At 46.0% G+C, this 27,688-nt stretch overlaps 1 protein-coding gene across 2 annotated transcripts in view; it reads left to right on the forward strand.

Moving 5' to 3' along the window:
* Nucleotides 1-472: 472 nt before the first annotated feature.
* Nucleotides 473-27,688, forward strand: part of LOC144690866 (ATP-sensitive inward rectifier potassium channel 1-like) — a 36,033-nt gene continuing 8,817 nt past the window's right edge. The window contains exons 1-2 of one of the 2 annotated variants that reach the window (XM_078558718.1): nucleotides 473-587; nucleotides 1,238-1,321. The gene's annotated coding sequence lies outside the window, so the exon portion shown is untranslated. The remainder of the gene's footprint in view (nucleotides 588-1,237; nucleotides 1,322-27,688) is intronic. The other variant, XM_078558727.1, reaches the window with a different exon arrangement.

A 27,688-nucleotide genomic window follows, 5' to 3' on the forward strand; every position in this document is an offset into this window, starting at 1 on the left:
AGATTTTGAGCCAGGTGACCTGTAAAGAAATGAAACTTGTTTGAAAGTTCTTTTCTCAGTTGTCCCACCCGGAGTTTATCTTGGAGTCAGCAGATAAAGAGGGCATCGCTTCTGTAAAAACATTAAAATGATGAGAACCAGTGAGGATTGAGAGGTGCAGTGGCCTGTGCCTTTGGAATAGGTGTGAGGTTAGCATAGCTAGAGTTACTGTGGGTGAGATGCAGGCTGATAGATGGCCATTTCAAATCAGAGGACAAGTTTATGGGAACCCTTCAGGTGAGTCTTTGCTTCCAATGTGCTTTAATTATTTTAATCCGTTTTTAATCATACATTTTATGCATTCACTTAATCTCAACCATGGCAATAAACAATAAAGATTGTTCTGGAAATCTGTGCAACGTGTTGGAGCTGACACACTCTCCTTTATAACAAGGCTCTCTGTGCTCTGGGCTCTTAAACTGCGGCATGTGTCCAGGATTAGAACAAGCGCAGCAGCTTAAACACACAGCTCCCACGGAGCAAAGCACTGCATCTGGTAGTGCAGCCCAGAGAAAGGGTCAGCCCTGCAGACGGGAAGGAGGAACGTGGTATGTAGGATTCAATAGTCGAGGCTGATTCTCGCTCTCCTGATTCACTCTGTTGTTTTGTCATCCTAAATAACAACAAATTTATGTGTTTTACTAAATGTATCTAAGTGAGAGATAGAGATATGCCTTTTTGTGTCAATGTATGTATTATGAGTGTGAATAACTGAGTGACTATTTACCTCTGACGGTGTGTTTGTGACCCTGTGAGTGTGTTTAAATCTATGGTCTGTCAATGAATGGCTCATTGGCACAATGTGACTGATTCACCTCTTATTTGCTCAGTTATCAGGCTCAGAAGGTGAAAATAAGGGGTTGGAGACTCATTATGCTCAGTCTCCATTCCCTTTGCAATGTGCCCTGGGTGTCTGAGGCATTGGGGAAGGGGACTGTAATTACATTTCAAATGAGTCAGAAAGAGGGTTAAATTATCCTCCTAGTTTATCACTCACCCTATACCGATGGCTACCCATTGAGGATGGCCCAGGCCAACCTAGAAAAGTCAGACAGCACTAAAATATAACCCAGTGAGTATAGAATCATCAAATCACAGAATGGTTACAGCACAGAAGGAGGCCATTCAGTCTATCATGTCCATGCTGGCTCTCTGCAAGAGCAAATCAGTTAATCCCACTCTCCCACCTTTTTTATAGCCCTGTCTCCACAACCTTCCGAAAGTGTGGTGCCCAGAATTGGACAGAATACTACAGCTGAGGCCAAACCAGGATTTTATAAAGGTTCATTATAACTTCCTTGCTTTATTCTCTATCCCTCTATTTATAAAATACAGGATCCCATCTACCTTTTCAACAACCTTCTCAACCTGCCCTTCCACCTTCGCTGATTTATGCACATCTACCCCCTACCCCCATGCCCCCCCACGTCCCGCTACTTCTGCGCCCCCTTTAGCCTTTATTTATATTCCATTTCCTTATTCTCTCTACCAAAATGCATCACTTCACATTTCTCTGTATGAAATTTCATCTCTCATGTCCGGCCATTCCATCAGCCTCTCTATGTCCTCTTGAAGTATTTTACTATTCTCCTCACAATTCACAAAACTTCTAAGTTTTGTGTCACTAGTAAATTTTGAAATTGTGCCCTGCACATCCACGTCTAGGTCAATAATGTATATTGTGAAAAGCAGTAGTCCTAGTACCGACCCTTGGAGACCACACTGTATACCTGCTTTCCAGTCTGAGAAACAACTATCACCACTACTCTCTGTTTCTGGTCACTCAGCTAACTTCACATCCATGCCACTCTCCTCATTATTCCATGGGCTTCAACTTTGCTGCCAAGTCACCTTTTGAAAGTCCATATTACTGCACATTACTACATGTATATTGCATTACCCTTGCCAACCCTCTCTTTACCTTATTAAAATCTCAATCAAGTTGGTTAAGCACTATATGCTGTTAATGAATCCATGTTGGTTTTTCCAAACGAAAGTATCTTGATGTTAAGTAATACTCTGCCCTTCTTCCTATTCTTCCCTATTTTTATACTCTATTCCTTTAGCAATAAATGCCAAAATTCCATTTGCCTTCCTTATTACCTGCTGTACCTGCATACTAGCTTTCAGCGATTCATGCACAAGGACACCCAGATCCCTCTGTACTGAAACATTCTGAAGTTTCTCTTCTCATCTACTTTGTCTACCCCCTTTAGCAATTTATATACCTCAATTAAATCTCCTCTCATCCTTCTAAACTCTAGTGAGTATAGGCCTAAACTGCGCAATCTCTCCTCATAAGACAAGCCCCAAATCTCTGTTTTTCCTACCTAAGTGGATAACTTCACACTTATCCACGTTATACTGCATCTGCCATGTATTTGCCCACTCACTCAACTTGTCTAAATCACCTTGAAGCCTTTTAACACCCTCCTCACCACTCACATTCCACCAAGCTTCGTGTCATCAGCAAATTTGGAAGTATTACAATTGGTTCCCTCATCCAAATCATTGATATATATTGTGAATATCTGGGGCCCAAGCACTGATCTCTGCGTTTCCCCTCTGGCCACCACCTACCAATCTGAAAAAGACCCATTTATTCCGACTGTCTGTTTCCTGTCTGCCAACCAATTCTCAATCCATGCCAATATATTACCCCAAATCCCTTGCGCTTTAATTTTACACACTAACCTCTTATGTGGGACTTTATCAAAAGCTTTCTGAAATTCCAAATACACCACATCCACTGGTTCTCCCTTATCTATTCTGCCAGTTACATCCTCAGAAAGCTGCAGTAGGTTTGTCAAACATGATTTCCCTTTCACAAGTGAATGTTAACTTTGTCTAATCCGTTTGATATTTTCTCAGGGCAGAATTTTCAGTTTGACGTGTGGGGTGGACCCCTCACATCCGCACATAAAATGATGCGCGGTGACGTCAGGCGAGCATCCTGACATCACCGCGTGCCATCGCGATAGTTCGCTGGGCGGGTGCATGATGCAGTCCGATGAGTACCCACCATTAATGAACAGGCCAGTTGAGGCCCTTTAGTTGTCAATCGACAGCGACTTTTAGGCTCCCGTGCGATCTTCAGGTCGGCGCACGGGCACAACGGGCAGGCGGGTAAGAGATTTTTCTATGAACCTCATCCACGGGCGGGATAAGAGGGCTCAGTGGAGTATTTATTGGAGAAAGTATTTTAAACTTGCCTGTGTGATCTGCAGTAGTTCAGAATGCATTCCAGCAGCTTTCTGTGTACTTTGAACCTTCAGATCAGCACTCTGCAGTCAGGAATCTTTAGCGGGCCTGCAGCTTTCTGGGTATGGGATCTGACATGTCCGCTGGAGGCAGCTCATCTGAGGAGAAAGGGAGGGCTAAGAACATAAGAACTAGGAGCAGGAGTAGGCAATTCAACCCCTCGAGCCTGCCCCGCCATTCATTACGATCATGGCTGATCTCATTTCAGCCTCAACTCCAATTTCCAGCCCTCTCCCCATAACATTTCAACCCATTACTAGTTAAAAATCTGTCTATCTCCTCCTTAAATTTATTCAGCATCCCGGCATCCACTGCACTCTGAGGTAGTGAATTCCACAATTTCATGACTCTTTGAGAAAACTAATTCCTCCTCATCTCTGATTTAAATCTACCACCCCTTAGCCTATAACTCTGGCATCTCGTTCTAGAATGCTCCACAAAGGGAAACATCCACTCCACGTCTACTTTGTCTATCCCCTTTAGCATCTTATATACCTCAATTAGATCTTCTCTCATCCTTCTAAACTCTAGCAAGTATAGGCCTAAACTGCTCAATCTCTCCTCATAAGACAAGCCCCGCATCTCTGGAATCAATCTAGTGAACCTCCTCTGAACCGCCTCCAGTGCAACTACATCCTTCCTCAAGTAAGGGGACCAAAACTGTGCACAGTACTCCAGGTGTGGTTTCACCAATACCTTGTACAGTTGCAACAACACTTCCCTATTTTTATACTCTATTCCTTTAGCAATAAATGCCAAAATTCCATTTGCCTTCCTTATTACCTGCTGTACCTGCATACTAGCTTTCAGCGATTCAGGCACAAGGACACCCAGATCCCTCTGCACTGAAGCATTCTGAAGTTTCTCTCCATTTAAATAATAAGTCGCCTTTTTATTCTTCTGACCAAAATGGATAACCTCACACTTATCCACGTTAAACTCCATCTGCCAAATTTTGGCCCATTCACCTAACCTGTCCATATCCATTTGTAAATTTCTTATTTCTTCATGGCAACTTACTTTCCCATCTATTTTGGTGTCAGCTACAAATTTAGCTATAGAACCTTCTATCCCTGAATCCAAGTCATTAATATAGATTGTCAACAGTTGGGGCCCAAGGACCGAACCCTGTGGCATCCCACTAGTTACAGCTTGCCATCCAGAAAAAGACCCATTTATCCCGACTCTGCTTTCTGTTGGTTAGCCAATCCTCTTTCCAAGCTAATATATTACCACTAACTCCATGTGATCTTACCTTGTGCATTAATCCTTTGTGCGACACCTTATCAAAGGCCTTCTGGAAGTTCAGATATATTACATCTACAGGATCCCCATTATCCACTTTGCTTGTCACATCTTCAAAGAACTCTAGCAAATTAGTTAAACATGATTTACTCTTCATAAAACCATGCTGACTCTGATGAATTGCATTTTGACTTTCCAAATGCCCCATTACTACTTCCTTAATAATGGATTCCAGCAATTTCCCAACAACAGACATTAAACTAACTGGTCTATAGTTTCCTACTTTCTGCCTCCCCCCCATTTTGAATGAGGGCATTATATTAGCATTTTTCCAATCCACTGGAACCTTTCCAGAATCCAGGGAATTTTGGAATATTATAGCTAATGCATCCACTATCTTCACTGCCACTTCCTTTAAGACCCTGGGATGTAGGCCATCAGGTCCTGGGGACTTGTCACTCTTTAATCCCAATAGTTTGCTCAGTACTTTTTCTCTTGTAATGGTCATTGTTCTAAGTTCCTCCTTCTCTATACCCTCTGCACTACCTGTTACTATTGGGGTGGTACTAGTGTCCTCCACTGTGAAAACTGAGGCAAAATATTGATTAAGCGTCTCTGCCATTTCTGCGTTCCCCACTATTAACTCCCCAGTCTCGTGCTCCAAGGGACCAACATTCATTTTAGCAACTCTCTTTCCTTTTATATACTTGCAGAAGCTATTGCTATCAGTATTTACATTTTGCGCAAGTTTTCTTTCATAATTTACCTTTGCTCTTTTTATTTTTTTTTAGTAACTTTTTGTTGATCTTTAAAAGTTTCCCAATCTTCCAGCCTGCCACTGACCTTTGCAATTTGGTATGCCTTAGTTTTTGCCTTTATGTTATCTTTAACTTCCTTGCTTAGCCATGGATCCTTTTCCCCCTCTTACCATCTTTCTTCCTCATTGGGATATATTTTACTTGGGAGGAATTGAATATCTCCTTAAATATCTGCCACTGTTCATCAACTGTCCTACCTTGTAGTGTTCCATCCCAGTCCACTAGGGCCAAACCTACCCTTATACCTGTGTAGTTACCTTTGGTTTAACTCTAGAACACTAGTGTGGAACTCAAGTTTCTCACTCTCAAACTGCACTTGAAATTCTAGCATGCTGATCTCCCCTAGAGGATCCTTTACTATGAAATCATTAATTAATCCCATCTCATTACACAAAACCAAATCCAGAATAGCTTGCTCCCTGGTTGGTTCCACAACATATTGCTCCAAGAAACAATCTCGAATACACTCTATGAACTCTCCCTCGAGGCTACCCTTGTCAATTTGATTAGTCCAGTCTATATGCATACTAAAATCACCCATGATTATTACCATGCCTTTCTTACATGCTCCCAGTGTTTCTTGGTTTATACTGTGCCCTGCTGCTAAACTACTGTTTGGGGATCTATAGATTACTCCCACCAGGGACTTCTTTCCCTTGCTATTTCTTATTTCTATTCAGACTGACTCTACGTCTTGCTCTCCAGTGCCTTTATCATTCCTCACTATCGCACTGATCTCTTCCTTTACTAACAAAGCTACACCACCTCCTTTTCCTTCCTGCCTATCCTTCCGAAACACTGAGCACCCTTGGATATTCAACTCCCAAACCTGTTCTCCCTGTAACCACGTCTCAGTAATCACCACCAAATCATACCCATTTATCCCTATTTGCGCTGTTAACTCATTAGTTTTATTCCAAATACTACGTGCATTCAGATACAAAAGCCTTTAAGTTTGCCCTATTGTCAATTTTCCCTACTCTTATATGATTCTTTGGTGCAATATGGCGTTCACACACTGTCCCTTCCTTTCACTTTTTGATAGCAATCAGCCTCGTCACCAACCTGCCCATACCCTCTCCTTAAACTTTGATTTTTTTATATTTCCATGCAACTGAACCCTCCCCCTCACTATTTAGTTTAAAGCTCTATCTACAACCCTAGTTATGTGATTTGCCAGGACACTGGTCCCAGCAAGTGGAGCCCGTCCGAACAGAATAGCTCCCTCTTTCCCCAGTACTGCTGCCAATGTCCCATGAATTCAAACCCATTTCTCCTACACCAATCTTTAAGCCACACATTTACCTCTTTAATTTTATTGACCCTGTGCCAATTAGCTCCTGGCTCAGGTAGTAATCTGGAAATTATTACCTTTTTGGCTCTGCTTTTTAATTTAGCCCCTAGCTGCTCGTAATCCCTCAGCAGAACCTCTTTCCTCGTTCTACCTATATCGATAACTGAATTTTTCCCCACCAACTCCAAGTTCCTCTGCAGCCCAGATGAGATATCATTAACCCTGGCACCAGGTAGGCAACACAGCCTTTGGGACTCTCGATCCTGGCTACAGAGAACAGTATCTATTCCCCTAACTATACTATCCCCGATTACAACTATATTTCTCTTTTCTCCTCCCACTTGAATGGCTCCCTGTACCACAGTGCTACGGTCAGTTTGCTCATCCTCCCTAAAGTCCCCACTCTCGTTCGCACAGGGAGCAAGAATCTTGAACCTGTTGGATAAGGGCAAGGGCTGAGGCTCCTGCAGTGCTACTTCCTGGATCCCTCTACCTGTCTCACTCATAGTCATACCCTCCTGTCCCTGACCACTGGCCGAATTTAAGGTAGTTAATCTAAGGGGTGTGACTGTCTCCTGAAACACAGCATCCAGGTAACTCTCCCCCTCCCTGATGTATCACAGTGTCTGAAGCTCAGACCCCAGCTCATCAACTCTGAGCCGGAGTTCCTCGAGCAACCAACATTTGCTACAAATATGGTCAATAGGAACCACAATGGGGTCCACCAGCTCTCACATCATGCAGCTACAACACATCGCCTGGCCCTGCATCTCTCTTTTATTTAATTAGTTTTTAAATTTGTTTTTAAATTTCTTACTGGTCTTCAGTTCATCAATTAGTAAAATATTTCTCCTATTTACCTTTAATCTGAAAGTAAGTTAGAATAGAGATTCAAAATACACTTTTTAAAATAAATTGGAACTGGCTCTCTCTGCTGAGTTGAAGCTGAAGTGTTAGGCCTCCAATCCTGGGCCTCAGTAGTCACCTTTAATCTGAAATCAACTTAGAATAGGTAGTTCAAACTAGCAGTATCTTACCAATCAATGAACTTACAGTTTTCCTGTGATGTCACTTTTTTTTTCACTGGGCGACGGTGACTGCAGAGGACACTTCTCTTGCTCTCTCCTCTAGGTGCTGCTGACTGCCTGTCCCAGAGTCCTCCTCTCACTCTCTCCTCTAGGTGCTGCTGACTGCCTGTCCCAGAGTCCTCCTCTTGCACGCTCCTCTAGGTGCTGCTGACTGCCTGTCCCAGAGTCCTCCTCTCACTCTCTCCTCTAGGTGCTGCTGACTGCCTATTCCAGAGTCCTCCTCTCGCACTCTCCTCTAGGTGCTGCTGACTGCCTGTCCCAGGATCCTCCTCTCACACTCTCCTCTAGATGCCGCTGACTACCTGTCCCAGGGTCCTCCTCTTGCACTATCTTCTAGGCTAGAATGAGGAGGAGGCCAGGGGTGCACATTCAGCCTCCAGGGGAGCCACCTTTGGTAGTATAGGCGCAGGCACAAGGGGTGCAGGGCCAACAGGTAGTCCAAGGTGGAAGGGGCCGCAGAAGACGCCACTATCATGCTGCCAGGGTATACAAGCGGCAAAGCAACTACCTCAATATGTCTGAGGTGCAGTGCCGAAGGAGGCTCCAACTGCCAAGGGAGACTGACAACTATATCTGTCAGGTGATTTGCCCTGAGATCTCTCCTAACTGTGTGGGCAGACACCCCATGCCAGTGGGTCTGAAGGTCACAGCTGCCCTCAACCTCTATGCCTCTGGCTCCTTCCAAGGCTCAGTGGGTGATCTTAGTGGTGTCTCCCAATTAGCGGTACACACTTGTGTCAAGCAAATTACAGACGCTCTGTTCAGATGGGCATTGACCTTTATCCACTTCCACTGGGACCAGGCCAGCCAGACACAGCGAGCCAGAGATTTCGCAGCCATTGCTGGCTTCCCCCACATCCAGGGTGCTATAGACTGTACACATGTGGCCATCAAGGCGCCAGCAGGTGAGCCCGGTGCCTTCGTCAACAGGAAGGGCTTCCACTCCATGAACGCGCAGATAGTGTGTGACCACAGGATGCAGATTCTACAAGTCTGTGCAAGGTACCCAGGCAGCTCCCACGATGCCTACATCCTCAGACACTCTCAGGTGCCGGGACTCTTCAGTGCTCCAGCCCGGCTGGATGGATGGCTGCTGGGTGACAAGGGCTAAACCCTCAGAAGGTGGCTCATGACGCCTCTCTGCCATCCAATATCAGAAGCTGAGCAGCGGTACAATAGGAGCCACGGCACCACAAGAGCTTGTGTTGGAGAGAGCCATCGGTCTTCTCAAGATGCGCTTCCTATGCCTGGACTGCTCAGGGGCGCGCCCCAGTAGCCCCCAGACCGTGTCTCGGTGATAGTGGCTGCATGCTGCGCTCTACACAATCTTGCGCTGGAAAGGGGGGACGCAGTGGATGATGAAAACGTTGACGCAGTGGCTGCGGCTGCACACGATGAGTCCAGCAGTGATTCTGAGGATGAACATGCACAGGGAAATGCTGAGGGGGTAGATGCTGACCCGGGACTACACCAAGGAGGCAGGGACACCCTGGAGGCTTTAATCCAACAAACCTTCAGCGAGCACAACACAGATGGATCAGCAGGACCAGCATTGACTGGCACATCCATACTCGGCACCTAAGTACAAAACCTGCCAGGTCATCAGCAGGAACTAAGGGACTTGTACGTAAATTTGAATGTCCAAACAAGTATTCATGACATTTTTCTTAAACATACACATGCAGAACAAATGAGCCACCCTCAGCCATGGTCACACATCTGATTTTTAGTTTTAACATCAGATATTCTCCCAATTGCAAAACAATTCTGTAAGCAAGCAAAAATAAATTATAAGGACCTAATCTCGGGCCAATACAAAAGCACCAGTGAGAAACCCGTGGTGTGCCTTACATTTCCGTTTACGGGTGCTACGTCTTGGTGCTGCCCCATTGCTCGGAGTGGCATCTGAGACAGCCTGCTGACTCTGCTGTCCTGTTGGCCTCGATGACCTTGGCAGCGGTCCTCTGGCCTGTGGAGCCTGTGGTGGCCCCGCCTGGGAGGGAGGCCCAGTTCCACAGCTGGCATCTCCCCAGTCGCCGCAGCCTCACCGGATGCAATTGTCACTGGCAGAGGGGCGGAGGAGCTGCCGCCCTCATCCGGAGCGACCTGAGAGGAGCCCATAGAGACAATAAGCAGCTGCTGCGCCGACGTGAGGTCGCCTCCAATCTCCCTGCTCACCATGGATGGATTGGCAACGAGCTGGGAAACTTGAAGCCCACACCATCTCCCACATTGGCACTGACCAGCTGTGGCCAATGACACTGTGAGAGTTTGCAGGTCCCAGCGCAACCCCAGGAGGACCTGATTGTCCTCCTGGAGGAGCCTCTCCACGAGAGTCACCACTGTCTCCATGGAGGAAGCATATCGCTCTGCCATGAGGCTCATTGCATCAGTGATGCTCCGCGTGGACTCCTCCACCATGGACACCAAGCGAAGCATAGCCTCATGTAACACTCCCAGATGTTCCCGCACACCCGGCTGCATTTCCTGCATTTGCTGCGTCGCGGATGACTCCAGAGGCACATCATCAGGCACCGACTGAGCATGTGCCTGGTCCCCTGCAGTCCTCCAGCTGCTGGCGCCATGGGCACTCTCTGTCTCTGCCAGCTCCTCCAGCGAGTGTGAAGTGCCCTCTCCACTGTGCCCCGGGACACTAGCCGATGTTCCAATGCCCACCAAGGTGCTAGTATCTGCGTTGGTGCCTGCCTCGCAGAAATGGTGTGACACAGGTGACACTTGAGGGCCCTCAGGTGTGAGGGGGGCATCTGCAGCTCCTCCTGCCGGCCATGCTCTGATGATGCTGAAATGAACAAGGACAGTGGATCAGTTAGTGTGCACACAGTGACAAACTTCATCCCTGTCCCCCTGGCTCATTATGCACTCAACCTTCCAGAACCAATGGACACGAACATTGGTGGGGTGACAAATAGTGAGAAGGATAGCCTTACATTACAGGCGCATATAGACGGGCCGGTCAGATGGGCTGATGACTGCCAAATGGAATGTAATGTGGATAAGTGCGAGGTGATGCACTTGGGCAGGACAAACAAGGTACGGGAATACACGATGAATGGTAGGACCATGGGAAGTAACGAGGATCAGAGGGACCTTGGTGCACATGTCGACTGGTTCCTTAAGGTAGTGGGACAGGTACATAAGGTGTTTAAGAAGGCATATGCCATACTTGCCTTTATTAGCCGAGGCATAGAATATAGGAGCAGGGAGGTAATGTTCCAGCTGCAGAAAACGTTGCTTGGGCCACATCTATAGTTCTGAAATGCACATTATGGGAGGGATGTGATTGCAGTGGAGAGAGTGCAGAGGACGTTTACTAGGATGTTGCCTGGCCTGGAGTGTTTCACTTATGAGGAGAGATTGCATAGACTGGGTTATTTCCCCTGGAGTAGAGGAGATTGAGGGGTGGCATGATTGAGATGTATAAACTTATGAGGGGCATAGATAGGGTCAACAGAAAGGAACTTTTCCCCTTGGCAGAGGGATCAGTAACCAGGTGGCATAGATTTAAGGTATGGGGCATAAGGTTGACAGATGAGGTGATGAGCAACTTTTGCACACAGTAATGTGGGACGCACTACCTGAAAGGGTGGTAGATGCAGAAACCCTCCCTAACATGTAATAAGTATTTGGATATGCGCTTGCGATACCAAGGCATACAAGGCTATGGGCATTGTGCTGGGAAATGGGATTAGGAGAGTTAGGAACATGTTTGACCCGCGCATCTTCGAAGGGCCAAAGGACCTTTTTCTGTGCTCCACACTCTGACTCTATCACTCTGTGACTCAGCAATGTTGCAACAATAATAAATCAAACAATCATTAGCACTGTGGATGTTGGGAACATTGCAGATCTCACTGTTGGCCTCAAATACCTGGCCGTTCTGCCCCAGCTTCACCGACACCAGTTGATCTGGGTGCATGACGCCTCTCAAGCTCAAGGGCCTCCTGCTCGAAGCGACTTAACATGAGGAGGTGAGCCTGGCCGCCTCCATTGCTCACACGCTCCGACGCAATTTGAGTATTCTTCTCCTGAGAAAGAAAGAACACAATTCATTGCGGCAATTTGCACATAGACTCTGCACGTGCACGCTGCACCCCAACCAGAGTGGGCCATATCAGGTCTCCAGTGCCTCCTCTCCCCGCTACTGCTGGTCATTCACACAAAGATAGTATGCCAGCTCCCAACCCCCCCCAACGGCCACCTTGGACACATGCTGCGTTCATCACTTTAGGAACCACACAGTCTTTGCTCCCATAGCAAGGAGGCACAGCCAAGTGCAGTGGCGACAGCAGCAGATGATTCTTGGCCACGACACCTTGAGGCTCCCCTTCCACCATCTCATCACCCTGAATAGGACATGTGCTGGAGTTCTGAGTATCTGCCTCGTTGCATCTCCTGCATGTTGCCCCCAGGCTAGTCATGTGCGACTAAGAGCAACACATGGTGCGGGGGAGAACTCATCTCCTCATGAAGATCAGGCTGATCTAAGCATGGGCACTATCTGCTTGACCATTCAGCGTAGGAAAAATGCCCAACATGATTCAATGCAGTCACAACAGTAAGACTTGGGGGGGGTTGGGGGCTCGAAGGCTAAGGCTACCTGCTGGGTTAAATGCCCAATGCCAACATGGTACTCACCCTGTCAGAGCACAACAAATCGTTGAAGCACTTACGGCACTGGATCCAGGTGCGCTGCACCACGTCGCGGGAGCTCATCACCTCCGCCCCCTCCTCCCAGGCACGTTTCGTCATTTAGGGGGGGCCTCCTCCTACCATCTTGGGAGACCAATGCCTCCCTCCCATAGCTATCCTATGCTATTATTTTAGATGCTCTTTTCTGGTTTCTAAAATTTTCCCAATCTTCTGGGATACCACTAATCTTTGCAGCATTGAACATCTTTTATTTCAACTTGATACCATCCTTAACTTCTTTTGTTAGCCACGGATGTTGCATCCTTCTGGTAAAGTCTTTCTTTCTCAATGGAATATATTTTGTTGAGAGTTATAAAATATCTTAATGTCTGCCACTTCTTCTTTACTGTCTTACCTTTTAACTTATTTTGCCAGTTCACTTTAGCCAACTTTATCTCCATCCCCTTGTAATTGCATTTTAAGTTTAAGATACTTGTTTCAGACCCAAATTTCAAACACTCAAACTGATTCTAACTCTCAAACTAATGTGAAATTCCATCATGTTATGATCACTCTTGACTAGAGGATCTTTTACTGGGAGGTCATTAATTAATCCTGTCTCATTACACATGAGACTGAAATAGCCTATTCCCTGGTTGGTTCCTCAACATATTGTTCTCAGAAACTGTCCCAAATAGACTTTATGAACTCATTCTCCAAGTTACTTTTGCCAATTTGATTTGTCTAAGCCACATGAAGTTTAAAATCACCCACAATTATTGCACATCTTTCTTACTGATGGAATATAACGTGAATAAGTATGAAGTTACCTATTTTAGTAGAAACAACAAAAAAGCAGAATATTTCTTAAATGGTGAGAGGTTGGGAAATGTTGGTGTCCAATATTGTGTGTCCTTGTTCATGAGTCATTAAAAGCTAGCATGCAGGTGCAACAATCAATTAGCAAGGAAAATGGTATGCTGGTCTTCATTGCGAGAGGATTCGAGTGCAGGAGCAAAGATGTCTTGCTGCAAGACACCTGAAGTATTGTGTACAGTTTTGGTCTCCTTATCTAAGGGAGGATACACTTGCCATAAATGGAGTGCAACAGGAGTTAACCAGACTAATCCCTGGGATGGCGGGAATGTATTATGAGAGATTGAGGAGAGTGGGCCTGTATTCCCTAGGCTGGGATTTTCTGTGCCCGATCATGACGGGCGTGTTTGGTGGTGAGGTCAGAGAATCTCGCGAGAAGGCCTGAGTTGCGTTTCCCGATGGCGTAAATCCAGGACATTTTTGTCCACTCCCCGCATCAATGGCGGGCCGCATTTCCTGCAGTCAAACATTGGGAACTTAATCTTAACAAATCTGCATCTAATTATTGTGGCCACACGCCGGAATCACCGGCAGCCCCCCTGATCCCCACCCCCACAACGTCACATTTAAATCCCACGTTGGCATGATTTCAAGATAGCGTGATTTACAACTGCCTTTAGAAGGCGTGCACCTAGCGACCTCAACTTCGAGGGGAACATGGAGGTGAGTGCACACAACCTTGCGCAGTGCTCGTGATGATCCCAGCAGCTCCACAGATTCGGAGGGGGGCACAAGCAAGTCTCTGCAGCAGCTTCTTCAGGGCTGGCTTATGGTGCTGGGGCAAGGGTGACCGTGCCATGAAAAAGGTGGAGAGGGTTACCTTGGGGCAAGGATGACAGTGCAAATGTTGAGGGGGGGAGGGGGGGGTGAGGGGGTCATGGCAGCACTGGTTGAAGTTTGAGCACAAATACATGCAGTGTTTGGGGGGTGGGTGGCAGGAAGAAAAGGGCCGGGTTCATGTCAAAGATGGGTACTCCACCACAGCTGGAAGCATTTAGCATGAGCTCAATTGACATGCTTGGAGTCAGCCTAGTCAAGCAATTATGCCCACTCAAGCAGCATTAATTCCTCATAGTGCCAATGATCGCACCTCGGCTGTTAACCCCATGCATTCACACTTCAAACTCGAATGAGTGCTCTGGTGCTGCAGAACCATTGGGTGACTGGGCAAGTCTGAGGATCCTGTTGGGAAAGGTGGCCATCTAACACTGACAGAGGTTTGCACTCCTACTCCCTTGTATTATGTCAGTTGACATTGAAAAATCACACTCATGGCACAAGCAAATCTTGGTGTCCAGATTGGGACAATGCCTGTGCCTGAGATGAGAGTTCAGGAGGCAGTCAAGTGGCTGAAGCTGTCACCATTTGATCATGTGGTGCTGGGTGTGGGCACGGTGAGCCATCAAATGCACTAAACACTGGGCATCCATGTGGTGGCTAGGACTCCCTGGCATGTGCTAAGGGGCCTTGAGAGGCAGCCACAGGCAATAACTTGAGCAAGTGTGGTCCTGGGGAGACAATTGCTGACCCTTGTATCTCTCCCATTGATACTGCAGTAAGGAGATCATCAGGAAGATGGAGTCTGGTGAGCTCACTGTCTGTCTCATTGCTTATGGGCAGGAGAGAAGACGGAGAAGAATGGGACGGAAGACCTGGCTCACCAAGGGGAGGAGCAGAACCCTGAAGATGCACACAGAGGATGAACCCCACAGAGCCGTCGATCACAGGCACCGTCGATCACAGGGTTTACAGACTATGCATGTGTTACCTGCAGATGAGTAAGACCCAGTGTCACTGACGACTGCACATGTCAAGGTCACTCACATATACCACCTTAGGCAGGATTTGGTGCCATGGGAACTCAGAGGGCATCCACTGCCAGTGTCAGTGAAGGTGATCACTGCGCTCAATTTCTTCAGCATGTTGCTCCTTCAGGGCTCCACTGGGAACCTGTGTGGAATCCCACAAGCCTCCACCCACAAATGTATCCAGGAGGTCACGGATGCCATTTTTGCCATGACACACAACTTTGTCAATTTCAACAGCAATCAGGCGAGCCAGGAAGCAAGAGCGCTGGGAATTGCTGAGATTTTCGGATTCCCACAGGTGCAGGGTGCCATCAAACGCACTCATGTGGCTCTTAAATCTCCCTGGCAACAAGCAGTCCAGTATGTGAACCGTAAAGGCTTCCACTCTCTCAATATTCAGCTGGTCTGCGACCATAACAAACTGATCATGCAGGTTTGTGCAAGCTACTTTGGAAGCATCCATGACTTGTACATCCTCAGCAGATCTCAGATCCCTGACATCTTCCAGGGACAACACAGGCTGCAGGGTTGGCTCCTCAGGGACAAGGGCTACCCATAAAGTACGTGGCTGATGATATCTGTGCGGCGGCCTCAGACTCCTGGTGAGAGATGGTACAACGAAGCTCATGCTGCAACCCGGAGTTTGGTTGAGCACACCATTGGCATCCTGAAAATGAGGTTCCAGTGTCTTGACAGATCTGGAGGAGCACCCCAGTACACTCCCCAGAGAGTGTCACTCATCATCGTGGCTTGCTGTGCTGGTGATGCAAAGGGAGGAGGGCCTGGTTGAGGAGGAGATGCAACAGCTGCACGTCTCCTCCAATGGGGAGGAAGTCGAAGGGGATGAGGATGATGAGGTCCTTCACCTGTCAGGAATGGTGCAGAGATGGGGGGGCAGCCCCGCATGTAAGGTGCTGAGAGCACACAGAGAACTTCATGCAGCCCAGTGACACTTGGGTGCGAGATTCTTGCAGCAAGTAAAAGCCACATGGAGCTGCACGCATCACTGACCTGGAGAGTGAGTTTGAAGTTGGACAATCTCTGTGCTCAAAAGGTTACACTCTGCACAGGGGAGAGGCCCTGGACAGTGACACTTGTCTTCATTTTATGCAGGAAACAAGATTTCACATCTGAGTGACACGAACACTGCTCATCGTTACATGGAAGCATAGACAAGGAGACATTCTTGAGATTATTGGGAGTATATTCACAATGGTCAACATTAAGTACAAGTGATTAGCACCTGTGCCCATGTTATGCAACTACATCTTCTTGACCTTTCTAAACCTGCCGCAACATCTTGGTGCTCCCCTGACATCCACAGTGGAGGGTTGGAGATGGTGGCAGCCTGCTGACTGCAATGCCCTGTCTGTGATGATCTTGTCAGGCACCCTCTGGAGGCCCAAGACCTGGAGGGTCCGAGCCTGCTTTTAGGGTCCTGCTGTGTGGCAGTGACACCATCCTCGGCCTGTGGAGCTGGAGCTGATGGGGTCACAGGAAGAGGAGATTCAGATGGGCTGGTCACTCCCAGAATCATCTGGGTGGATGGCCTCAGGGTGTGCACCTACTGATCCTCCTCCCTAAGGGTGCCTGAGAGCCCCTGGCTCACTCCTTGAGAGGAGGGGCTAGCTTGAGTGAGCTCCAGATGACCCTACTCCACCTCTTGTGTTGGCACTGATGAATGCCTACAAGTCCCTCAGTGATGGAGTGCAGCTCCTGTCGCAGTGCAGGACCGATGTCCTGAACCAAGGCCTCCATGGCAACTGCCATCCTACCAGTGTTGACCTCGGTGCGTTGGCATCACGGTGCTATCACCTCAGCCTGAAGGCGGACGGACTCCTCCATCATGCCTTGCAATCTGAAGAGTGCAGCGGACATCCCTTCCTGATGATCCCGAGCTTGACTTTGCAGCTGCAGCAACTGTGACATGACCGAGTCCAGAGGCTCATCATCTGACTCAGATGTAGCAGATTCCAACAGTTCTTCGAGTGCCGGAATACTGGGAAGTCCTTGCCTCCACCTGTTGTGGATAAGACAGCGCGATGTGCTCACCAGGTTGTTACCCCGAGGCTACTCCAGAACTAAGTCGCACTCAGGTGTGTGTCTCTGTGCTGGTGGAGGGTGTGGGTGACAGTGGGTCGGTGTGTGTCTCTGTGTTGGTGGTGGGTGTGGGTGACACTGTGTCGGTGTGTGTCTCTGTGCTGGTGGAGGATGTGGGTGACACTGTGTCGGTGTGTGTCTCTGCGCTGGTGGAGGTTGTGTGTGATGGTGTGTGTCTCTGTGTTGGTGGAGGTTGTGGGTGACACTGTGTCGGTGTGTGTCTCTGGGCTGGTGGAGGGTGTGGGTAACGCTTTGACGGGACTTCAATGTCAGTGTCTGCGGATTCCTCTTCCCTGGTGTCCTCGGGGCTGGAGTTGAGGACCTGGCTTGCGGACTCCCTCGGCTGCTTCCCAGATGTCTCTACGGACGAAAGGAGAGATAATTAGTGCGTGGCAAGGGACTGCGGAACAGGCGAACTCACTCACAGCATAGTTGTCTGATGGGTGTTACACTGCTGGATCCTCACTTGGTTAAGCGCTGCTGACTTCACTGTCATCACTGGAACAGTCCAGATCCTCGTCAACCAGCTGGATGGCTCTATTTTCAAAGTCTGTGAGGACCTTGATGTCGAGCATTCCTCTACCAGTTTGCAACCTCTTTCTTTTGTTGTTTGCCAGCTTGCCCCGCATGAATACAGATGGAGAGAGTGTAAGCAGCACGCCTGACTGGCCAGGTGAGGAGGATGCCTGGCATGGGTGGTGAGTGGTGCCATGGACGGGATCAGGACAAGATCCGCAGGGCAGATGAAAACACACGTGAAAGAGTGAATGGTGATGTCCCTTGATCTGGCAATGAGTGAGATCCCTGTGAATGTGGTTTGTGAGTGGGTAAGTTGAAAGTGATGAGAAGCGTGACTTACCCTGATGGAATGGAAGAGATCATTCATCCTCTTTCAGCACTTAGCGGCTATCCTCTTTTGGAGGGCATTACCGCTGACCACCATTGCTTCCACCCCACCACATTTTCTTATCTTTCTGTCCTTCTAAAATGTCAAATATCCTTAAATATTCAGGCCCCAGGCATGGTCCCTTTTTCTCTTATTCCTTTATGGGGTGTGGTTTTCGCTGGCTAGGCCAGCATTTATTGCTCACCCCTAATTGCCCTTGAGAAGGTGGTGAGCTGCCTTCTTGAACCATTGCATTGCATGTTGTTCTGATATGGCAAGTGGCAATTGCCAGGCTGACCAAATCCCAAAGGGAAAATTGGCCAAGCTATCACAACGATTTTGAAATTTGTATTTATTATGAGAAGGTATGTGCACTGCAGTAAGGAGTAAAGAGTCCACTTGGAGATTTAAAATATTAAATTAAAACACTTATTAACAAAAGAAAAGAAAACTTAAACACACAAGATTACAGTTACACAATTAAATTTAGTTTTACAACATTTCCCAAAAGATTGCAGTCAGAAGTAAAGAGTCCACTACTACATATGGAGATTTTAAATATTAAATTAAAACAATTATTAACAAAAGAAAAGATAACTTAAACACACAGGATTACAGTTACATAGTTAAATTTAGTCTTATAACATTTCCCAAAAGATTTCGACTTAACTAAACTTCCAAATAAACACTATTTTCCAGGCAACAGCCCAAATATATTCTTAATCCATAACACATGCAGTAATATTACTGCAAGGAACCCACTGTTGCTATAAGGGAGATATTTCATAGCTTCTCCCTCCCTCTCACTCGACAGTGCAACTCCAAGGCTTTTAACAAAACTTTAGTTTCTAGAACAAGCAAACCCCTCTCTGGGGTGGCTGGAGTCTGCTTCTCACAAGTCAGTTTTACAGATTCACCTTTCAAGATTTCACATGGCCACTGTGACGAGAGTGACTGGCCTTGAGATCAAGGCAGCATTTGACCGAGTGTGGCATCAAGAAGCCCGAGCAAAACTGGAGTCAATGGGAATCGATTTAAAGCTCTCCCCTCGTTGGTGTCATATCTAGCACAAAGAAAGATGGTTGTGGTTTTGGAGGTCAGTTATCTCAGTTCCAGCACATCACTGCAGGAGTTCCTCAGGGGTAGTGTCCTCAGCCCAATCATCTTCAGCTGCTTCATCAATGACCTTCCTTCCAACATAAGGTCAGAAATGGGGATATTCGCTGATGATTGCACAATGTTCAGCACCATTCGCGACTCCTCAGATGCTGAAGCAGTCCATGTCCAAATGCAGCAAGACCTGGGCAATATCCAGGCTTGGGCTGACAAGTGGCAAGTAACATTTGCACCACACAAGTGTCAGGCAATGACCATCTCCAACAAGAGAGAATGCAACCATCGCCCCTTGATATTTAATAGCATTACCATCACTGAATGCCCCACTATCAACATCCTGGGTGTTACCATTAACCAGAAACTGAACTGGACTAACCATGTAAATACTATGGCTACAAGAGCAGGTCAGAGGCTAGGAATCCTGTGGCAAGTAACTTGCCTCCTGGCTCCCCAAATCCTGTCCAGCATCTACAAGGCACAAGTCATGAGTGTGATGGAATACTCTCCACTTGCCTGGATGAGTGCAGCACAACACTCAAGAAGCTTGACACCATCCAGGGCAAAGCAGCCTGCTTGATTGGCACCACAACCACAAACATCCTGACTTGGAAATATATTGCCATTCCTTTGGTGAGGACAGATGAGATCATCTGCTGCCCTTTTTTTGATGTCTGAACAAATTGATTCAGGAAAGGCAAAGCCTGCCATAAGTTCCACACATGAAATTGCCTCTTGCTGGTGCTGCAAGATGATCTCTACTAACGCCTTGTTTCCAGGGCTGGCACATACTTTGGAGCTTCTGAAACATGTCATCATGATGGTGGACCCCTGCCCACAGCTGGTGTCACCATTTGCTTCAACAGGATGCTGCCGTCAAGCCAAAAAGATGTTCTTCCTACCATACAAGTGAGTAATGTGGTATATGAATTTCAGTGCCGGTGTGCTGCCAGGTATGTATGCTGCTCACCCGAATGACTGGCGAATTGTATCATACAGCATGCCCCTTTGGCTGTTTGCAACAAGCAAGGTATTAACCGTACCCAACTAGCCCGTGCTTGTAAAACTCAAAACATAGTGTCCAACATTTGATGTGACTCTGTGATTGGACAGCACCTACTAAACAATCCTAATTGCATGAACAGTTACACTAACAAGCAATTTAAGACTGTTAATCGAGCTCGCAGTGTGGCTCAGTTTTGCATGCACACGCAGGGCCCTGACCTTTGCAGACAGAAATAACATGTCCATGCATTGTGCCTCTTACAACTAAACAAAAGATTGGGAACAGCCATTCGCTTGTTCATTCCCCATGGCAATGCCTTGACCGATCAGAGACAATTTGTGTGCTTTGAATTTAAGCAAAAACTTGGCAGTTAACTGTTCCCGGGTGCATTCTCCATGGCAATGCCTCTACCAATCAGAGGGCACTTTCCAACCAATCAGCACCCTATTCTAATGTAGCATGTATTGTTGTTCCCTTTGAGATTTGGTATTCTTGCAAATCTGTCCTGAGGAGTGTAAGACAAAAAGCTTTGACAGCGTGTCTCTTTTCTCAGCAATACCCAAGTTCTGTACTGTTTGACTGTTTGCAAACAATTTATTTATTTTGAATTATTAGTTAAATAATTTTAATGGGGTAAGTAGGAAAGATCATTTCCTCTGGATGGGAAGTTGCAGATGAAGCATCATCAGCTTGAAATTGTCACTAAGAGATTGAGCAGAGAGTTTCAGAGAAATGCCCTTATACAGAGAGTTGTTGAAATGTTTTGCTACCAGAAGTGGTCAAAGTAGAGACCATTGCATCTTTTATAGGAAAAGTGGATAAACATTTGCACTGAAGGAAAGTACAGAGCTATGGGGGAAAGAGCAGGGCTGTACGAATTGATTTGGATTGTTCTGACAAAAAACTAGTTACAGGTACCATGGGCTTAATGGCCCCTTTCTGTGCTATAATAATCCGTGGTCCTATGATTTAGCATCATTTCATGTGATTGCGTGCTCTTGTGGGTGGATGCAACCCACTGATTTCACCACATTTCGCTGCTGACTTGTGGCCTCACAATGCAATGCATCATAAATCCACTTTTGAAGCAGCTCCTGATTGATCTGCAGAGGCTTCAAGCACCACTTTAAACACCCTGTGCTTTGCTCTGACACCTTCTCTCGCTATATAATTACTGTATCCGTCCCCTGCTGGCTGGATGAGTGCCTGACAGGCTCCATGTCCAGCCTATTAACAGCTTCAACAGCAAAAGTGAGGGAATCATTGGTCGTATCATCTGTTGTCGAGTCAATTTTCTGAGGCTGGTGGACATGATTGTGTTTGATACACTGACTACCTCTGTATTTCACAACAAAACACTGGGTCCTATACTTATGGGGACTCATTAGTGAGCCCAAAAACTACTAAGAAATCTCTGCAGCTCAGTGGCTATCAGATGTTGCTATGGCAGCTATACCTGATGTTCTGGAGGCCTTTATAACAGAGAAGGGAAAGGGCTAGATTTTGCTGTTGTGGGAATGAGTAGTGCAGCTGGTGACTTAATAGAAGTAGCAGCAAGTTAGGGTCAGGAAAACAGTGGAACACATTTTATGGGCTGTGTCTTGGGACATGATCAGTATGTAATTTCTGAAGTCTTTGTTGGGTGCAGGCGGGCAGGGGGTGGTGGCGAGGTTGTTGGAGCCTGTTTTCCCTGTCCACTCATATACAGTAAATAGCAGAACCCTTAAGCGCATCGACGGGCAGAGGGATCTGGGTGTACAGGTCCACAGGTCACTGAAAGTGGCAACACAGGTGGATAAGGTAGTCAGGAAGGCATATGGCATGCTTGCTTTCATCGGCAGGGGTATTGAGTATAAAAGCTGGGAAGTCACGCTGCAGCTGTATAGAACCATGGTTAGGCCACACTTGGAATATTGCGTGCAATTCTGGTCACCACATTACCAGAAGGATATGGAGGTGTTGGAGAGGGTGCAGAGGAGGTTTACCAGGACACTGCCTGGTCTGGAGATTATTAGCTATGAGGAGAGGTTGGAGAAACTTGGATTGTTCTCACTAGAGCGACGGAGATTGAGGGGGACTTGATAGAAGTTTACAAAATTATGAGTGGCATGGACAGAGTAGACAGTCAGAAGCTTTTTCCCAGGGTGGAAGAGTCCCCTTACTAGGGGACATAGATTTAAGGTGAGAGGAGAAAACTTTAGAGGAGATGTGCGGGGCAAATTTTTTACGCAGAGGGTAGTGAGTGTCTGGAATTCGCTGCCAGAGGTGGTGGTGGAAGCAGGTACAATAGTGGTGTTTAAGAGGCAGCTTGACAAATACATGAATAGGATGGGAATAGAGGGATACGGACCCCGGAAGTGCAAAATGTTTTAGTTTGACCGGCAATATGATCGGCGCAGGCTTGGAGGGCCGAAGGGCCTGTTCCTGTGCTGTACTTTTCTTTGTTTTTTGTTCACTCCTTGATATAGGAACTCATTAAAATTTATGAAAATTGGGGGATGGTGAAGATGTGTAGAACTTCCACTGTTTACATCCAGCATGTGGCACAGAGATAAAGAGGTGTATCTGTTATTAGCATCAGCCAGAAGTACTTTACTGGACGCAGCCTGGAGAATCAGCTTAGCATCATGCTGAGAGTGAAAATTATTCTCTCAGATCATTTTGGTGATATACAGAGATACACATGATCCATTGTAGTACTTAGGGATGGACAGAACATGCTGGCCTAGCCAGCGACGCCCACATCCCATCAACAAATAAAGAAAAGTCCAATTACCTATTAAATCCTGGGACATTTTCACTCCCAGATTAAAAAGTTCCTGATAGGATTCCAATCTGTCATATTAATGGAGGAGGAGGAAAATTTAAGGAGGTAAATAATGTGGTAGGACTGCAGAGCTTAGATTTGATCCGTCTGTTGTGGAATCGCTTAGCTCTGTCCTGTGAGGAGAGGCTGAGTAAATTGGACCTATGATCTCTGGAGTTTAGAAGAATGAGAGGTGATCTGATTGAAATATGTAAGATTCTGTAGGGGCTTGACAGGGTAGACGCTGAGAGGTTGTTTCCCCTGATTGGGGAATCTAGAACACGGACCAATCTCAGGATAAGGGCTGGTCATTTAGGACTGAGATGAGGAGAAATTTCTTCACTCAAAGGTTGTGAATCTTTGGAATTCTCTATCCCAGAGGATTGTGGAAGCTCCATTATTGGATATATTTAAGGCTGAGACAGACAGACTTTTGGTCTTTCAGGGAATAAAGGGATCTGGGGAGTGGGCAGGAACGTGGAGTTGAGGCTGAAGATCAACCATGATCATATTGAGTGGCTGAACAGGCTCGAGGGGTCCTACTTGTTATGTTTTGTATTCTTAAATTCCATGGCTCCATTGATAGGGTATGGATTGGTGTATGCTGTGGTGAGCAAGATGATGACAATACGTCCATTCACTTGCCATGCCCCGGTGCAATGATTATTAACATGATAAAGTGTAATTTTCTACTGACCATACTAATCTCACACACCATAACATCATACAGAACTGAATAATTAAATGTGGGCAAACATTTCTGTATTGGAAGATTAAGTACATGAGTGAAATAGAAATGGCACCTCTCATGCAAAAAGCTACAGCAATGGATACAAGTGTGCAATACTCCCCTCCTGCTCAAACAGCTAGATTAACTAGAGCTAAAAGGTTATGCTGTTCCTTCCTAAAGTTAGTGAAACCTAAATTGTTTCCAGTAGTCACCCATTTTTTTCTGTGACAACTGGAATTTTCAAGACAGAGATTGATAGATTTTTTTTAGGTAAGAGATATGGAGCAAAGATGGGTAAATGGAGTTGAGGTACAGAACCACCATTTGCGGGGAGGCAGCGGCGCAATGGTATTGTCACTGGACTGGTAATACCGAGACCCAGGGCAATGCTCTGGGGACCTGGGTTCAAATCCCACCACAGCAGATGGTGAAATTTGAATAAAATAAAAATCTGGAGTTGAAAGTCTAATGATGACTGTGAAACAATTGCTGATTGTTGTGAAAACCCATCTACTTCACTAGTGTCCTTTAGGGAAGGAAATCTACTGTCCTTACCTGGTCTGGCCTACATGTGACTCCAGAGCCACAGCAATGTGGTTGACTCTTAAATGCCCTCTGAACAAGGGGCATTTAGGGATGGGCAATAAACGCTGGTCCAGCCCACATCCCATGAATAAGTAAAACAAAAGACCTACTGAAATGATGGAGCAGGCTCCAGGAGCAGGACGAGCTCTTCCTGTTCTCATATTCCAATACCAAGCTGCTGTTCTTGTTCCACTGCCCATGATTCTAAATCGTTGCTAACACAGACCCTAAACCCAAATAAAGTTGTAATTTCTACTATACCCCCATAACCTTGAATCAAAGCTGCTATTTCTAGTACCTTCAGCTCTGAATGGTATAATTTGCACAATATTACTCTGCTCCTGCCTGGACCTTCACTTGTTAGGGATGCGGATAGGCAGTAGCACTGAGGCTAATTTTGTGACCATCAATCCCATTTGATGATATCTCACATGGGAAGCCAAATTTCAGAAAATTACCCCACAAATATGAGTAGGTTGTAGGTACCTTGCTTTCGAAATTGAAGTAACCCCTGATCCACCTTTTCTTGTTCCCATCATTTTGATCCCCAGTCATCATCATTCCTTAACACCAGGCAGACCTCTGGAAGGCTGCAACTTGTCTCCTGTCTCTCCCCATCCTTTATTAAACTGATTTCTGCCATGAGGTTTACCACCTGTTTCATTAACCGTACCCTCCCACCTCATCTTCTAGACCCATTTACTATGACTTCAGTTCCTCTTATGACAACACTTCCTAACATGGTCAAACACCCTCTGTCGCGAGGCACTGTTCCCACTTGTTTGAAAACAGCCTGTGTTACCCCTGCTGAATAATCATTTCCTTGACCACTTTTTAACAAACTATTATCCTATCAACAACTCTTCAAGGTCCTTCAATGTCCTGCTCAGCCACATATACCAGTCACCCTCATCATTCTCTGCTCTGTTGTCCAATCCATTTTTGAGCCATCCCTTGCATCAAGCCTATTGATCAAATTGAACAGCAGTATTCTGTGCAGCAGCAGTTGTGGTTCACTAGCATCGTCCTGTCTCTGCTACCTTCAGTGTTCCTCCATTCTCCACCACTTGTCCTTCATCACCCATCAGTTGGTAGAATCTCTCTTTTATGTTTCCAACTCCTATTTTTTTTTCCAATGTGGAAATGGAAAGAAGGAATAAATGAATGAAAGCAAAATATTACGGATGCTGGAAACCTGAAATAAAACAGAAAGTGCTGGAAACTCAGCAGGTCTGGCAGCACCTGTGAAAAGAGAAACAGAGTTAACGTTTCCAGCCCAATGTGACTCTTCCTCGGAACTGAAGAGAGGTAGAAATGTGATGGGTTTTATACTGTTGTAAAAGGGGGGATGGTGAAGTGGATCAAAAGGAAGCTCAGGGATAGATTAGAGGGCAGGAGAGATTAAATAACAAAGGTGTCATGGAACAAAAGGTAAAGGGAGTGGTAATGGTTTTAGTAAAGACTCAAAACATTGGAATAAAGAATTGACATTTAAATAGTATTTTAGAAAACTATTCAGTGCTAAATGATTACTTTTTGAAGTGTGGTCCCTGTTGTGTGTTATAATAATATAAAGGCACCAATCACCCATAAGGGATTGTGCAAATATGTTGTGGGTTCATTTATTAAGAGCAGGCATATGTGAACTTATATGCATCAATAGAAAGCTTGATTACATCAGCAGCAGAGCTGTGTTTACTGTGCTCTGCTTCAGGCCAAAGTGAAACTGAGACTGGATCACATGACACACTTCTTTTAAAGTGATGGCGTGCTGCTATCCCTTAAAGGCATATTAAAACAGCCTGCTTTCTTTTTAAAGATACTTCCCCCCGTGTACCCCCAATGAAGAATAACTATTTACAATACATGTTCATGTTTAGTTACCATTATATAAGTGTATAGGACTGGTGAATCTATGAGTCTCTAAAGCATAAAGGCAATCTACTGGTACACCCAGATCTTGTCTGGAGGAATCTTTAATTGCTCACAGTGATCTGTGGGATTGTCATTCTTGGATGTTGTTCCTGGTTGCATTTGGAATCTTATCCTCAATGCAGCAGGACTGTACAGTGGTTGAGGACCTGGGATGGATCTGATTTGTCCTCGGTTATGATTCACCATTGCGCCTTTGTGTGTAATGACTTCATAGGGCCTGGGGCCTGAACAAATCCTTGTTCACCTCAGCTGGTTGCCACGTACCACCTGTGGGATCCTGGATGTGGACTTGTTGTCCCAACTGTAAACTTGGCAATTCTGTACCTGCATTTTTATCATGCACATTGGTCATCTTCTCTTGCAGTTTTAAAAGTTGCTCTCTAGTTTCTGGGAGAGTATAATGAGTAAGATTAGATGTGCACTGGTCTGCCAAATATGAGCTCTGCTGGTGATGGAATTGTTGCACTTAAAGATTACACTCTCAGATGTAACATTGCAATGTGTAGATCTTGCTTGGTCTGTCTACATTTAAGAATTAGGGATTTCACTGTGTGAATCATTCATTCAGCTAGGCTGTTAGATCTAGGGTAATGAGAAGTAGTGTGATTGATGTTCTACTTCTCACATATATCCTGAAACAGCTTACTAATAAATTGTGGACTGTTATTCATAATGATCTCTCTAGGCACACCTAATAACTGAAAATAGCACTTAGAGTGTGCATGGCTGTTTTGCTTGAAGTATTGTACAATTGTCAAATAATGGGGTACTTGGTAAAATAGTCTATGATAGCGATGAAATCAGTGCCATGGACACTAAAGAGGTCAGGTGCAATCTTGGACCAAGAATGGGTAGGAGCTTCATTGGAATCAATGGTTCTTTGTGCTGACTTGGCACATGCACTTTATATGCCTTGCATTTCTTGACGATGACTTGAATTTCATTGTTCATACCCGGCCAAAAGACACAGTCTGTCTTGTGACTCTTCTTGTCCAATCAATGCCCATGTGTGAGTGATAAAGTTTTGAAGCATTTTAGGCCACAAAGATTCTGGTACGATGACTACCTGTCCTTAAAAATGACTTCCTGGGGGATGCCTAGCTTGTCCCGGTAAGGCCAAAATGGTCTCGCATTCGTGGACATGCTGAATTGAATCAGGCCATCCTTCAATGCTGGTTTTCCACAGTTTCTGTAGTGTGGAATCTTTTGCCGTTTCTTCTTGTAGCTGTTGGCATTTGTGTTGCACAAAATATACCAGATCAATTGACGGACTTGCATTCTCCTGCAAGTGTAATGTTGCAGCTCCCTTGAAACTGCCAATTATGTGGAAACATTCTTGCTATTTTGATGTTATGTTGTAAACTGGGGTTATAGGCATAGTTTCTGAGGTTGATCTGCTGTATGAGGCCTGATGAATTCCATGGATTGTCACTAGTGCGAGGTCATAT

This window comes from Cetorhinus maximus, chromosome 2 (genome assembly GCF_964194155.1).
Source record: "Cetorhinus maximus chromosome 2, sCetMax3.hap1.1, whole genome shotgun sequence".
NCBI lineage: Eukaryota > Metazoa > Chordata > Chondrichthyes > Lamniformes > Cetorhinidae > Cetorhinus > Cetorhinus maximus.